Source organism: Cetorhinus maximus, chromosome 25 (assembly GCF_964194155.1).
Source record: "Cetorhinus maximus chromosome 25, sCetMax3.hap1.1, whole genome shotgun sequence".
Lineage (NCBI taxonomy): Eukaryota > Metazoa > Chordata > Chondrichthyes > Lamniformes > Cetorhinidae > Cetorhinus > Cetorhinus maximus.
In genome coordinates, this window is record NC_135903.1 from 3,866,812 (window position 1) to 3,879,907 (window position 13,096).

At 40.2% G+C, this 13,096-nt stretch overlaps 1 protein-coding gene across 10 annotated transcripts in view; it reads left to right on the forward strand.

Annotated features, from left to right (window-relative positions):
• raraa (retinoic acid receptor, alpha a) overlaps nucleotides 1-13,096 on the forward strand; it is a 534,959-nt gene that overhangs the window by 173,011 nt on the left and 348,852 nt on the right. Inside the window, exon 1 of one of the 10 annotated variants that reach the window (XM_078529308.1) lies at nucleotides 2,989-3,190. The exons of the other annotated variants lie outside the window; for them this stretch is intronic. The gene's annotated coding sequence lies outside the window, so the exon portion shown is untranslated. Of the gene's footprint in view, nucleotides 1-2,988; nucleotides 3,191-13,096 lie in introns of those variants that run through there. 10 annotated transcript variants of the gene reach the window in all.

A 13,096-nucleotide genomic window follows, 5' to 3' on the forward strand; every position in this document is an offset into this window, starting at 1 on the left:
CCCCTGTCTGGGATATCTCCCTGTTGTTGTGGGCAATCTTTTCCTGCATAAAGACAGATGGACAGACGGTGAGCAGGATGGATGCCAAAGCATGTGATAAGATGCCTCCCTGCTGTGCGTGCTGAGTGGATTTTTTTTTTTATTATTCCTTCATGGGATGCGGGCACCACTGGCATTTATTGCTTATCCCTAATTGCCCTTGTTCAGCAGGCATTTAAGAGTCAACCGCATTGCTGCGGGTGCGGAGTCACATGTAGCCCAGACCAGGTAAGGACAGCAGATTTCCTTCCCTAAAGGACATTAGCGAACCAGCCTTTATGAGAATGGTTTCATGGTCATCATCAACTTTTAATTCCAGGGTTTTTTTATTGAATTCAAATTTCATCATCTGCTGTGGTAGGATTCGAACCTGGGCCCCCAGAGCATTACCCTGGATCTCTGGAATACTAATCCAGTGACAATACCACTATGCCACTGCCTCTGAAGACATGGCTTGTGCAGAAGGCGACAAAAGATGATGATGTAAAAGTTTGTGTGAGAGAATCAATGACGATGTCCCTTGTGTTGGTAGTGTGAGAGATTCTTGTGGACTGAAACCCTGTGAATGCCTGAAGGCCTTATGAGAGTGTGAGTTGCGATTGAGGAGAAGGTTGACTTACCCTGGCGGAGTAGATGAGATCATTTATCCTCTTCCTGCACTGGATAGCGGTCCTCTTCTGAGGAGCACAAGTGCTGACCACACTGGCAACCTGCTCCCAAGCTTTGATGGTGAGGTTGTGTGACCTCTGTCTCCCATCACAGGGGTACATATCTTCTGCCAGTCCTCGAATGCCAGTGCCTTGTCGCTGAACTTTGGGGTACAGCGCTTGTCTCTTCTGGGGGCCATCCTTGGCTGCAGAGAATGAATGAGCGCGTGAGTGCTGTTTAAATATGGCACCCGGAAATATGAGCCAATGAGGTAACAGTCGGGTGGACAACTCCCAGCCTGACCCGGCACAACATATGACATGCTGCTCATTTATGCATTCATAATGAAATGAAAAGCAGACAGTCTGGCATGGAGACCCGCCACACCAGCTGGTAGGAAGTGCACCGACTTTCCCGCCTGCTACCACATTTAGTCTACAGAGTGGAAAATTCTGCCCGAATTGCCGTTACCTGATGGTCCAGGTGAGGATTTTGGCCTGCACACCAAACAAAAGTGCCAATTTATGTACATTTTTAAAGTAACCCCTTTTAAGTTCTTTCTGGGAACATTTTACTCAGTTCAACCTGGACAGGTTATTGCAAGGGGAGGGCATGGGTGCCTGCAATTACTGTGTAAAACAGAGAGCATCCCTTTGACCTTGAGAATTTTGTTGTGGTCAGTTGTTTAGGTTCGTTGTGGCACTTGTGCGCCCCTTTCTCTCGCAGAATTTCAGGGCTGCTAGATGCAAGTGTTATGAGTGGCACACGATACTGCTATGGTTGACGAGAACATTTGGAGCTCTTTATTGGCAGATATGCAGCAGAGTGTCAATATGTAAAATCAAAGTACGTAGTGCTGGAAAAAATCACATCGTACAAAAGATCCCGAGACCTAATAATGTCATAATTTTTTCCTTATCTCAAAATTCTTCCAGAAACAGTTGTTATAACTGGATTATTGCCTGCGTTAAACGAGCAGACAAAGCAATGCTTTGAATGCACTAAGCATTCATTCGCTAATATCAACAACAGTAGTTTCTAGATTCTAGTGCAGCATTCTATTTGCATTTTTGATTACTGCACTGCAGTGATTGAACATGTTGAGCCCTCTGTGAAGTAATACCCAGGCCTCTCTTAAACTTCATATTTTGGTATTTCAATGTTGTTCACACTGCTAATTCATTCTAGAAAAATATGAGCACAAATATCTGTAAACCTTTTAGACAATACCTTGTACCTTGCCTCACCTCACCCAAAAATAAATTTATTATTTAAAAACCATTCTCTGATTGTTCTTGATGTTGGCAGAAGCAGGCAGACTGCTACTTAATTGACAGTCTTAAGCTTTTTGCATAATTGACATGCAGCAAGTGCTCACCCTCCCTCGGCTGCATTCCATCATGCAAGAAACTTAATATTCAGGGTATTCATTGCTATTATAGACCTATTATAATATGGGTCTATCAATGTGCTGCTGGGTTAAGGCTGCTAGTTTGACTGAAGTAAATTTGGGATACCTGTACAATAGGTTTGGCCATATGCAGCACTACAAAGTCTCTTTTCCAGATTTCTAGAAAAGAGGTAGAACGGCGCATAGAAGCTGATCTCCTGAAGCAGGATGGAAAGACTGCTAATTATAAAAAGGCATCAGCTTATGACAAATAACAGCAAGCCTGGAACAAGCTTAGAGGTCAGAGGTAGGGCCGTGCAAGTTGTTAAATGTTTCTTTAGACTCATGTTCACTCTCCCCCCACCCCTTCACTCCCCTGCATCAACTAATGGTTATAATGAATCTTCTGTAGTGCTTATGCTGAAATAGGCTCCTTGAGAGATGATTCAAGTACTTCAGCTGCACCTCATGGTTTAATCAGCAGTGTTGTTCCCCTCTTCCAGCATAAAGCACATTAGATTGTTCATTATAACCATATTGTTACTGCTTGGTCAATAACCAGAGCAGAGTGAGTTGACACAAATGGCAGGAACAGATGTCAGGCAATGACAGATTTGTGCCATTGAAGAAACTAAACTCTTGAAAGCAAACAGTAACCTTCACTTATATTAGCAGTCTTGTTCCGAGCTCTCTCTGTCTCTGTCTCTCCCTCTCTCTTGCTCTGTGTGCTGTAAATGTCAAATCCGCTTAGGCAGGGTGACTGTGACTCAAGCTGACATTGGTGATTTACGGCTGAATGAACGCCACACTAGAACCACTGGCACACAGACAAAACTCTGTGCTGCTGCTGGCACCCATGCGCACTGCAGGCCTGGGTCTCATGACTTCTGCTGTCCTTAGGAAGCAGAGGTGGAGCATAACACAGGATGTGCAGATTAATGGCAGATTCTGAAGAGTTGGTGAAGCAGATTTCCTTCCCCGGCCTGTGTTGCTCTAAACTGTAATGCAGCTGTAGTTTTCTTTGCTTTTTTAAAAAATTGCGAGTGATTTAGGTGTGAAGGTTTCAGCTTTGGACACATTTCTTTATTCAGCAAGTCTCTAAGGCCTGTGAAGGTATGTACTGTATGGGTAGTTTTTTTTGGGGAGGGGGGGTGGAAAATGTGGGTAGAGCTGCATTTACTCAAGCTTGTACAAGTGAGGCCTCGCTGTCATGAAATTCTCTTTTTAAAGTTTTACATTGTTTAGTGCCGTTGCTCCAGTCGGCTGATGAAATTAGTTTTATTTTGTAAAGACAGATGCTAAATTAGATAGTCACAGGGCAAAGAATCACGTTTTACTGTGTTTCCTGGTGTGCTTTTAATTTCTCTGAAGTTTTTAAAATAAATTAATATTCAAGCTGAAGCAACTTTGTTGAGAAACACTCTTATCTGTCAAAGTCCAGGAAAGATTATAAATAGTTATGTGTTATTTTTAGTGATGGATTAGGTCAATGCTGCTCAAGTATATGCATAGCTTATGATGATAGTGCTTTATTTCCACAACTTTGTCCCTTTGATCTCTAAACACCATATATAGAATGATAAGAATATTTGTTCAGACTAATTGAGTATCAGTGTAGGGAGGGCTCTGTAAACAGGTAAACAGTATATTTCAGTCGGTGGTTCTCAACGTGTTGCACATTATTCTAAATTCACCAAACCCACACTTCCAGCTGGAGGGTTACTCAAAACAGAGCACAGGTCGGAAACAGTTGATATTAGGATTTTAAAACTGTACATCAGCATCCAGGGACGGATGCACTCTCTGATTATCAGTCTCCTGCTGTTAATTAAATTAAAGAAACATAAGCTCAAGCTAAATTGACTAAAGTTATGATCTGAATCCCTTGATGGCTCAGCGAGTTTGTTCAGTGAATAACAAAAATCCATGGTCTGCGCTGAGTTAGCTGATACCAGCAAGGGCAGCAGTGTTGACATAACAAATGGCTTCAGAGTTCCCAAATTAGGGAGGAGAAAATTGACTGATCAATAGTTAGACAAACTGCTTCTTTATCTCATTGGTCTTTTTTTAGGACTTTAGTGTATGTGCCTTGGTTGCTACATTTAAAAATATAGCAATGATGATTATGCCCCAAAAGTAACCCATTAGCTGTGAAGCGATTTGGGACATCCTAAGGATATAAAAGGTGCTATCAGTTGGACCACCTATTTCCTTCTCTGTAACTTAACTCCATTCCTACCTCAGATTGTCTACTGCTGAGACCCTTGCCCTTGTTACCTCTAGACATGACTAGCCCAATGTGCTGTTGACCAGCCTTTCAGGTTCTACCCCCACCCACCCTCATGGAAACTTGAGATCTTCCAAAACTCTGCTGCCATGTTCTAGCTTGCATCAAATCCGTTTCACCCGTCACCTCAGTGCTCAATGACCTACATTGAATCCTGTTGAAACAATACCTCAATACACAAATTCTCACCCTTGTTTTCAAATCCCTCCGTGGCCTTGCCCTTCCCCATCTCTGTAATTTCATTTAGCTCCATAACCCTCTATAATCTGCACCTCTCTATTTCTGGTTTCTTGAGCACCCCCAGTTTTAATTGCTTCATTATTAGTGGCTATGCCTTCAGTTGCTGAGTGTTAAATTCTTGGCTTCCCTCCCTAAACCTCTACCCATCTTGCATCCATTAAGATGCCCCTTAAAACTGACCTCCTTGACCAAGCTTTTGGTCATCTGCCGTAATATTTCCTTATATGGCTCAGTGTTGCGTTTTTGCTTTATAATGCCTCTCTAAAGTCCTGTACCAATAGGCACTATATTTATGCTAGTTATTGTAAATAAATGAAAGTTCTTCACTGATCCTTAATCGAAGTGCACTTGTATGAATGCTGAGTAAGGGCTAGAATAGGTTTGGCTGTGAATTCCCCCTTGAGGTTAATTAGTTTGTCAGCAATCCGTGTCAGGATTCATTCATAAAAAATGACTATTTGGGCAAGGCATCAAAGGATGACCGGCGCCTATCAAACCATATCACAACAGGAAGTCAACACCTTCAGGAGAGCCGAAAATTGTTACAAACTAAAATCATTTCTATAATCATTGAAATGTGTTGGTGTGTTTCAAGAAATCACTTTTTAATAAATAGCAGAATTAAGCCTCCAATGACTCAGTGAGTCATTAACTCAGTGACTCAGTGGTAATAAGATGCACAGACCAGGAGAATCCCAAATTTGACCATTAGTCTGTTTTGAGTTACCCAATCTCAACTAGAGTAGCAAGTAGAAATGCCATAATTGTCATCTGCACCCCCAGGCTAAGAAGGGGAAAAAATGAGGTAGATTACTATTCAGTACATTTACGTAGCCATTGGGCTAAGTTCTGATGTTATTGTTGGATATCCAGCGAGTTTATTCTAGCGTTGTTCTCAGCTGTGTGTGACCCATGCTGCAGGCATTAGAGGCTGGCAACCAATAGACACCTATTTACATTTTAATTTGTAAGCTTAATAACTGTTCCAGCACAATGGCTTTGATTTCCTAATATGTTAAATAGTTTAAATAAATTGCTTTTCTTAAGAGAAAACCATTTTAATTCATTAAGTAATTATGAGTTTATTGCTGTTATGTGTCAGAGGGAAGTTAAAGATGAAATTGAGTTTTTGCAAAGTAAAGTTATTCAAATTCTCAACTGTATATTGGGTTAAATTGAGAGCTGACTTAACAGGTGCAGAACTTTGCCCAACCAGAGGCCATGTTAGTTAATTGGTTGCAGTGGTCAGTGTGCCTTAATTGCAGTCTTCATGGGTTTTCTGTCATTAAAATGAAGAGCCTGAAAATTGATAAGGCTGAACACTGACCAAAGTGACTTCCACATCCCACTGTTTCATCTACCCTCCTGCCCAATGAAGCTCTCTACTGGATGTCCTAATTGATAACATTTAGCATATAATTACCATGCACTCATTTTGCAGCCTGTTGTTGACATAAAATTATCATATTTAAGTTCAATGAGCAAATGCAGTAAGCCATCCAAGCCTGGAGAGTGCCAGGTTTGATCCGTGACTGACACTGAGCTCATCAATAGCTGGTGGGAGGTGATGAGGCACAGGGACTGCTACTGTTGGTGTTAGCATTTCCAGACCAGGAATCAAAAGCCATCCAGGACTTCCATTCTTGATCCTGTTCATTCACTCCTGCTGGGAAGTGAGCCTGGAAGTTGAGTGAAGGCAGAGTGAAGCGTAACTGTAATGTGTGCTTGTTAACTAGTTCAGACATCATCTGGAAAATGTGCATATATTGATGCTGGCTCAAAGATTACCTGATGGCCCCAGGCTTGAACATTCTGAAAACACTGGCTTTATAGATTCATACATGAATAGCTGGTTGAGCAAGGCACTATAGGGTATAGATTCGTTGGATGTTCGCTCCTTAAGGAAAGGACTGGGGGACCAGAGCAAACTAGAGGACCGGGTTGGGGAAATTCAGTGAAGATGTTTATCACTTTGTGTGGAAGAATTTTTGCATTTGGCTAAGCTGTGCATTTGCGTTGTCTCTGCATAGAACATACAATAGAAATACTGTACATGTATTTTTCTCTACTTGCTCCATGCAGCCCGATCATTGTGCTCATCAGGGACTCAGGCTCCCATTATTCTTGTTGCAGTGATTGCAAAAGATGGAAACCAGTAGGAAGTTGACATTTGGTTCTGTCAAGGAATTCTTCAAATCATTCTTCTTGTGCACAGCCTACTACTGTCTGAAAGATTTTTTTTTAAACAACTGAATCAATTTTATTGTTTTACTAAATTCAGTGCCTCTTTAAAAGGTCCCTGGGATCTAGGAGATTAATTTTATGAATTTGCAGATCTTCAAGAAAATTATGCAGAATATACACTTTTTTTCTCAATTGTGGCTCCTGGTGAGAAAGCTGCATGCCTGGGTTAAATCTGCAAAATTACCTCTTCTGTTTGAAACCTTTCTATAATTATTTTTTTCTATCTTTTGGCTTTTTTTAAGATAAATTTTAGTAAGATTCGATAATGATACTTTCTGCTCTCATGATGAGGTCCTCTCACGTAGTACAGCAGCAAAAAAAGGCAAGCCCTACTTTAATTCTCAAATGACCCCTGCTGGCTCATGACTTGTAGCATGTGACATTCCAATATAACTGACAGTGTCAGTTGGTAGCAGTCTCACCATTGAGTAAGTAGGTTGTGGGTGCAAATCCCCTTTAGGACTTGAGCACAAAGATCTAATGCTGACACACCAATGCAGTACTGAGGGAGGGAGTGCTGCCCTGTCGATGGTGCTGTCTTTCAGATAAGATGTTTATTTGAGGCCCTGTCTGCTCTCTCGGGTGAAAGCAAAGAAATCTCATGACACTACATTGAAAAAGAGCAGGGGAATTAGCACTGGTGTTCTGGCCAAAATTCACCCTTCAATCAACAACATAAAAACAGATTACCTCACCATTGTCACATTGTGGGAGCTTGCTGTGTGCAACTTGGTTGTTGCACTTCCAACATTTCAAGTGACTACACTTCAAAAGTATATCAATGGCTGTGAAGCAAAAGTATTTCAATGGCTGTGAAGCACTTGGGATGTTCTTAGATCATGAAAGGTGCTGTATAAATGCAAGTCTTTTTGTATAGATATTTATTATATATTTTTATATATACAATATATGTAAAAGCTGACCACTTGGGTGAATTTCTGGAGGATGCCCAGCAGTTGTAGAACTCTAGCCCAGCAAGAAAGCAGCCCTATCAGAAGAAGGGGGAGGAGGACTGGATGGAGAATAGAAGAGAGAGAAACAGTTTTGTCCAACAAAGATATCTCATCCTGTGTAATGCAAAACTCAGCCAAAAATGTAGCCCAATTCCTGTAGTTATCCACTAAATATTTATGTAAGACACAGAAATATTGCTTTAGTCACCTGGGAATTTTATTCAGAAGCCATCAACTGCTGTTTGAAATTGAAGTTTAGAGGTCTGGCTGTCTTACCTGAAGCTTCTGTTTAGATTTCTGTTCCTTACTGATTAACTGCTACAGTTAACAGTGCGTGTCTGTGATTTACACAAATTCTGCTCCCTGCATAGGGTCGGCCACATATATTTGCACGTTTTTCCCATTTGTCACCCTTCTCAAACCATGATTCGCTACGTGCATTCCCTGCTGCTGTTTTGTATTGACATAGTAACGCTGCCGCTGCTCTCAGATCTCTACTGTGTCTTCAGTGATGTCTCAGGGTTCCATAAGCAAGGAAACAGTCGTGATTCCCGGTTTAATTTTCATGTAAGTGTTCATTGTGCTAACTCAAACTCTACCACAGATGTTTAACTGATCCTAATTTGCCCCAGGATTTGATGTAGGTTTATTGTTCCTTATTTTAAACTAGTACTTTACTCAGTTGCCTTTTTTTAAAAAAAGGTAAGGAATAAGCTGGGCCACTGAGTTTATAAGCCTCGTCTGTGAGTATACATCTTGTTCCCAATGTGCACATTTCTACCCTCCTTTTTCTCTGATTCATTCATTCTCTCCTGTTTCAGATCGTCTCTGCCCCATCTTTTGTCATGCCACAATAATGCTCTTGTTTTTTGTCTGTTAGTTTATACAGTCAGCTCATTCCCCCTTTATTTCCCTCTCCCCTCCCCACTGCTCCTCCCATATGTAATGCCTCTTTGCGGAATATTAATTTTAGCGCATTATCTTGTTGTGAATAACAATTTTCATTTGTCTTAGTGAGTACAGTCACTATCTATTGACATCAAGAATGTTGGTAAACTAACCCTTCATAAAACTATTTAAATGTGCAATATAGTAGTTGTGATGCTACACCTGACCTCATCACCTCAGAGTAGGTAAGGAAAGATGACTATCCGGCTATCCTATTGGCTGGTACACTTCTCTGAACACAGTGAGAACAAATTCATGCTCGGCTGTGCGATATTTCATGGTTAGGTGGCTCACTGGCAACCATTTTTAGGTTCACACATCAGGAAGGGCCACTTGGACAAGATGTCAAAAGACAGCTGTCATAATGGGTGTCAATTCTGGGGTGGTAGGCATGAGCTGTACTGTGCTCTGTGTCTCCTCAATCAAGAAAGGTAGCAGATAAAATTGAGGAAAAATGATTTTATGATTCATCATTTCTCATTTCATGTGTGCCCACCTCTTTCATCACCTTCAATTAGGCAGGCCTACAACTTTCTACAGCTTCCTATGTCATTGCTGAACATGAGATACATTTACTGCAGATGAAATTAAACAAAGCCCCCTGTTCTATTGTGTACAGTATTAATCTGCTTTCATGTGACAGCTTAGCTGTCATTGTGGTTAAATAGTGATTAAAAACTCTTCACATTTGTGCTAATCATCATATGGACGTGAATCTGAACTTGAGCAATCCTGTGCCACCATTTTTTCGCTTAGAACCCTGGACACATTACTGAAACTCTCCATCATGGAACAGGGAAACATTTCTGAGAGTTTATTAAACAAAGGGGAAGTGGTTGCAAGGGCCAGTGTAGAATAATGGGAGGGTAAGGATAGATGTTTTGGTCAGTTACCTTTGCAGAGAGGAATCAAAGAGAAACTTCACAAGGCCTTTCCTCAATGATATTAAACAAGTGAAATGTACTTTAAGATAGAGTATGACTTGTGGGAGGAATAGGATTGATGGGTTGAGTGGCTTCTTGGGTTTCTAAATATAGCTTTAACTCTAACCCAGATAAATGGAATGAAAATCATAAATCTTTGGTAACCATTCAGAGCCCCTTGTCAATTTAAATCAACCAGTCTTGAACTGGTTCCCTTTGACAATTTCACAGCACAAAATTTGGCTCAGATGCATCCTATAGTTTAATAAATGGAAATGTGATGTTGCTTTGTCGGGGTTGGTGGGGAGAGGCAAGGAAGGTTCATCTTCTGAAAATGGGATCGAGACGTTTAGTTCATTCAATGTAAAGGAAGGTTATTATTGCATGCAACCTTTGCTTAAAGGAGTCTGTGATTTTGAAAAAAACAGGAAGCCTGTCCATTTCCCTCAAAATATGATTGCAAACTCATTACCTGGGGTCAAGCAAGTGTTCAGATGTCCTACCATCTACTGTAAACATGTCAACAGTATGCTGTAACACGCTTATTGACTTCATGACGGGAAGTACCTCTTCATGTTGTACCTGGCACTTCTATTTAATTAACATTGAACAGCCAATGAAGGAGTGCAAATAAATTTTCTAATCATAAACGATGAAAGCACAAACCAATAAATATAGGAAAAGTACACCAAAACCTCTAAAGGAATTATTTATATCTGCCACCATCTGAAATATTGTACATATATATATTTTTCTTTCTTTCTCTCTTCTGTCCCTTGCCCACCCTAATGCAGTGACTCAGATTGGGATGCGGTTCAATGGGTGTTGGCAGCCTTCCAGTAAAAGAAAAAGACTTGTGCTCACATAGCACCTTACCATATCTCTCAAACATCTCATAGTACTTTGTATAAAATTAATTACTTTGGAGTTCAGTGACTGCTATTAAGTAGATAAGTGCAGCTGCCATTTGAGCGTAAGATCCCTTTAACACTGAGTTGAGTGACCAGTTAGTCAGTATTTTTGTGATGGTTGAAAGGGGAATGTTGGCCACTGGGAAAAATTCTTTGTGCTTCTGTGATTGGCACTGTAGAAGTTTTAATGGCAGGCAGCTGCTCAGTTTAATTTTTCATCAGAATGTGCTGCATCTCCAACAGTTCTGTACTAGGGTGCAATCTGGATTATTTACTGAAACCCTGAAGTGGAAATTGAGCTTTTTGTTTTTCCATGTTAAACCTGATGATCAGAAACTTTGAAAATAGTAATTATTATGATGAACTAGATGGGCTGACGGGCCTTCTGCGCTGTATATTCTAAGTAACAAAATTTACAATTAGAAGGTCAGATATTTCAAAAAGAAACAGAATTATTCTATCTATGCCATTGTGATGATTGGTCATTAAACATTTAATTCCCTTTTAAAATTATTGAACTGCCAGAAGCATTATGGTATCTTCTTTAAGTATTAGCATGAAGTGCCGCTCCATGTCTTGTGCATAATACAGAGGATTACAGTCTTGAGTAGGGGTAACTACAGCATGATCTTGGATTGTATGCTGGAAAATAGAGGGTGACTGGGAACATGTTACAAATGGTGTGACATGATTTTCATGAAATGATGCAACATGATAGCAAAGACAAGCTTAAGGGTTTTATCAGTAACTTCTACCAGTGTTACAACCTGTAATGCACTCCAAATAATTTTTAAATAGTACATGTAGTATTTCACTTTTGTTCAACTCTCCTTTTCAAGGTGTACTTTGTGTTACCATAGACCCATACTCTGTTGTGAGATCATGGTTTTAAAAGTTATGTTTTCTGGACTTTGCAGTTTGTGAAAGGAAGCGGCCATTTTACTGGAAGCAATCCTTTCTCATTTCACCAGGATACATGGCATTTTATTGAAATGGCAAACAGTCTTTTAGAATGCGCATCTGGAAGGAAAAGCCTTTATTGCTTAATACAGGACTGTGGATGAAATAAATTGAAGTAGTTGAAGTAGTGCTCCTTCGACCTCACTGGTCCCAAAATCTCACTATTATGTCTTGGATGTGTTAGAGTTTAAAAAATAATAGTTTGTTTATAAATAGTGACCCTGTAGCACTGATGGAGATAGGATCAGAGGTATCCAGGAACACATACATCAGCCTAACTTGCAATACGAATGGCAGTCCTCAGCTCTTCCAGTAGGTCAGTGAGTAAGTACACTGCATAGTCCAGTCCAAAGTCATCAAGACCAGTGATATTCCAAATTAAATCCCTGAAATGTGTAGGGTTATCTGATCTTAGTTATGGTAATGGTCGGGACACTACAGTTTGTCTCAATGTCCTTTGGCTTGGGAAGGGAAATTTCCGCTTGATTGCTCTAGATGGCTTAGCAGTGACAACTATTAGTGCATGTGCTGGATGTTTTTGGTGATGCACCACTCTGATGAATAGCCTAAGGCTATTTACTTTTCAGATTCGCACAAAAATAATGGCCACTTGAATAAGGTACTGGAAGCATGCAAGCGCATTTCCAACTGTATCCCAGTGTTTTCAGGAGAATCAGTGTCTTGGGAGTGGTGGAAAAATTGAAATACTTTTTCGAGAATAAATAATTTCCATTTAAAACTTAATTTGGCATATTTTTATTTAACAATGCAGTTTTTTCTAAAGTATCTCTCTAGCTAATGTAACTCATCAATGCCTCAGTCAGCTGAAGTGAGTGAATCTTTTGTCTGAAAAATTTTGTCTCTTGGAATATACTGTTGACAGTAATGGAGCACACAGTCTTAGTTTCAGTTTCCCTGGAAATGTCATTGCTTTTGCAGGGAGGTGCTGATTAATTGATTCCAATTGATTATAAATCTGCTCTGACAAACGAATGGCAATAATCAATTTGTCGACTTGCCATTAGAGCAGCCTGTTACAAATACTGAGCTCATGTATGTCTGATATTTCCCTCTGCTTCTGGAAGAGACCACTGACAGTGTTTATGGAACAAAACGAACACCAGTTTATTTTCCCACTTTGTCTTCAGCTTGTTAACTGGCTGATTTGCATGTATATTGAATGCTGAACACTGCAACTTGGTTCATTCCCTCTGATGTTGACATATTGCTGCAGTTTGCTCTGCCTATGGTGGAAGTTCAATCCAGCATCTTGTTTGCTTTTAGCTGAAATATGCTTATGAAAGAAAACTACGCAGCCTGACTATCCTGAGTGTAAGTTTGTTTCTCTTCCCTGCATTATCAGCTCTGTCTCTTTATGACTGTAGTGACTGGGAAAGTTTGTAAAATGTTAAATGCTAGCATCACAAGACATGAAACAAGCAGAAAATTCATCAGGCGAAATTGACCATGTCTGATAGGAAGAGTTTCATCATTCTTGAGATTCCCAGTTGTAAATAGGATTAGGTGATAAAACTGTGTAATTGTAATGTGCT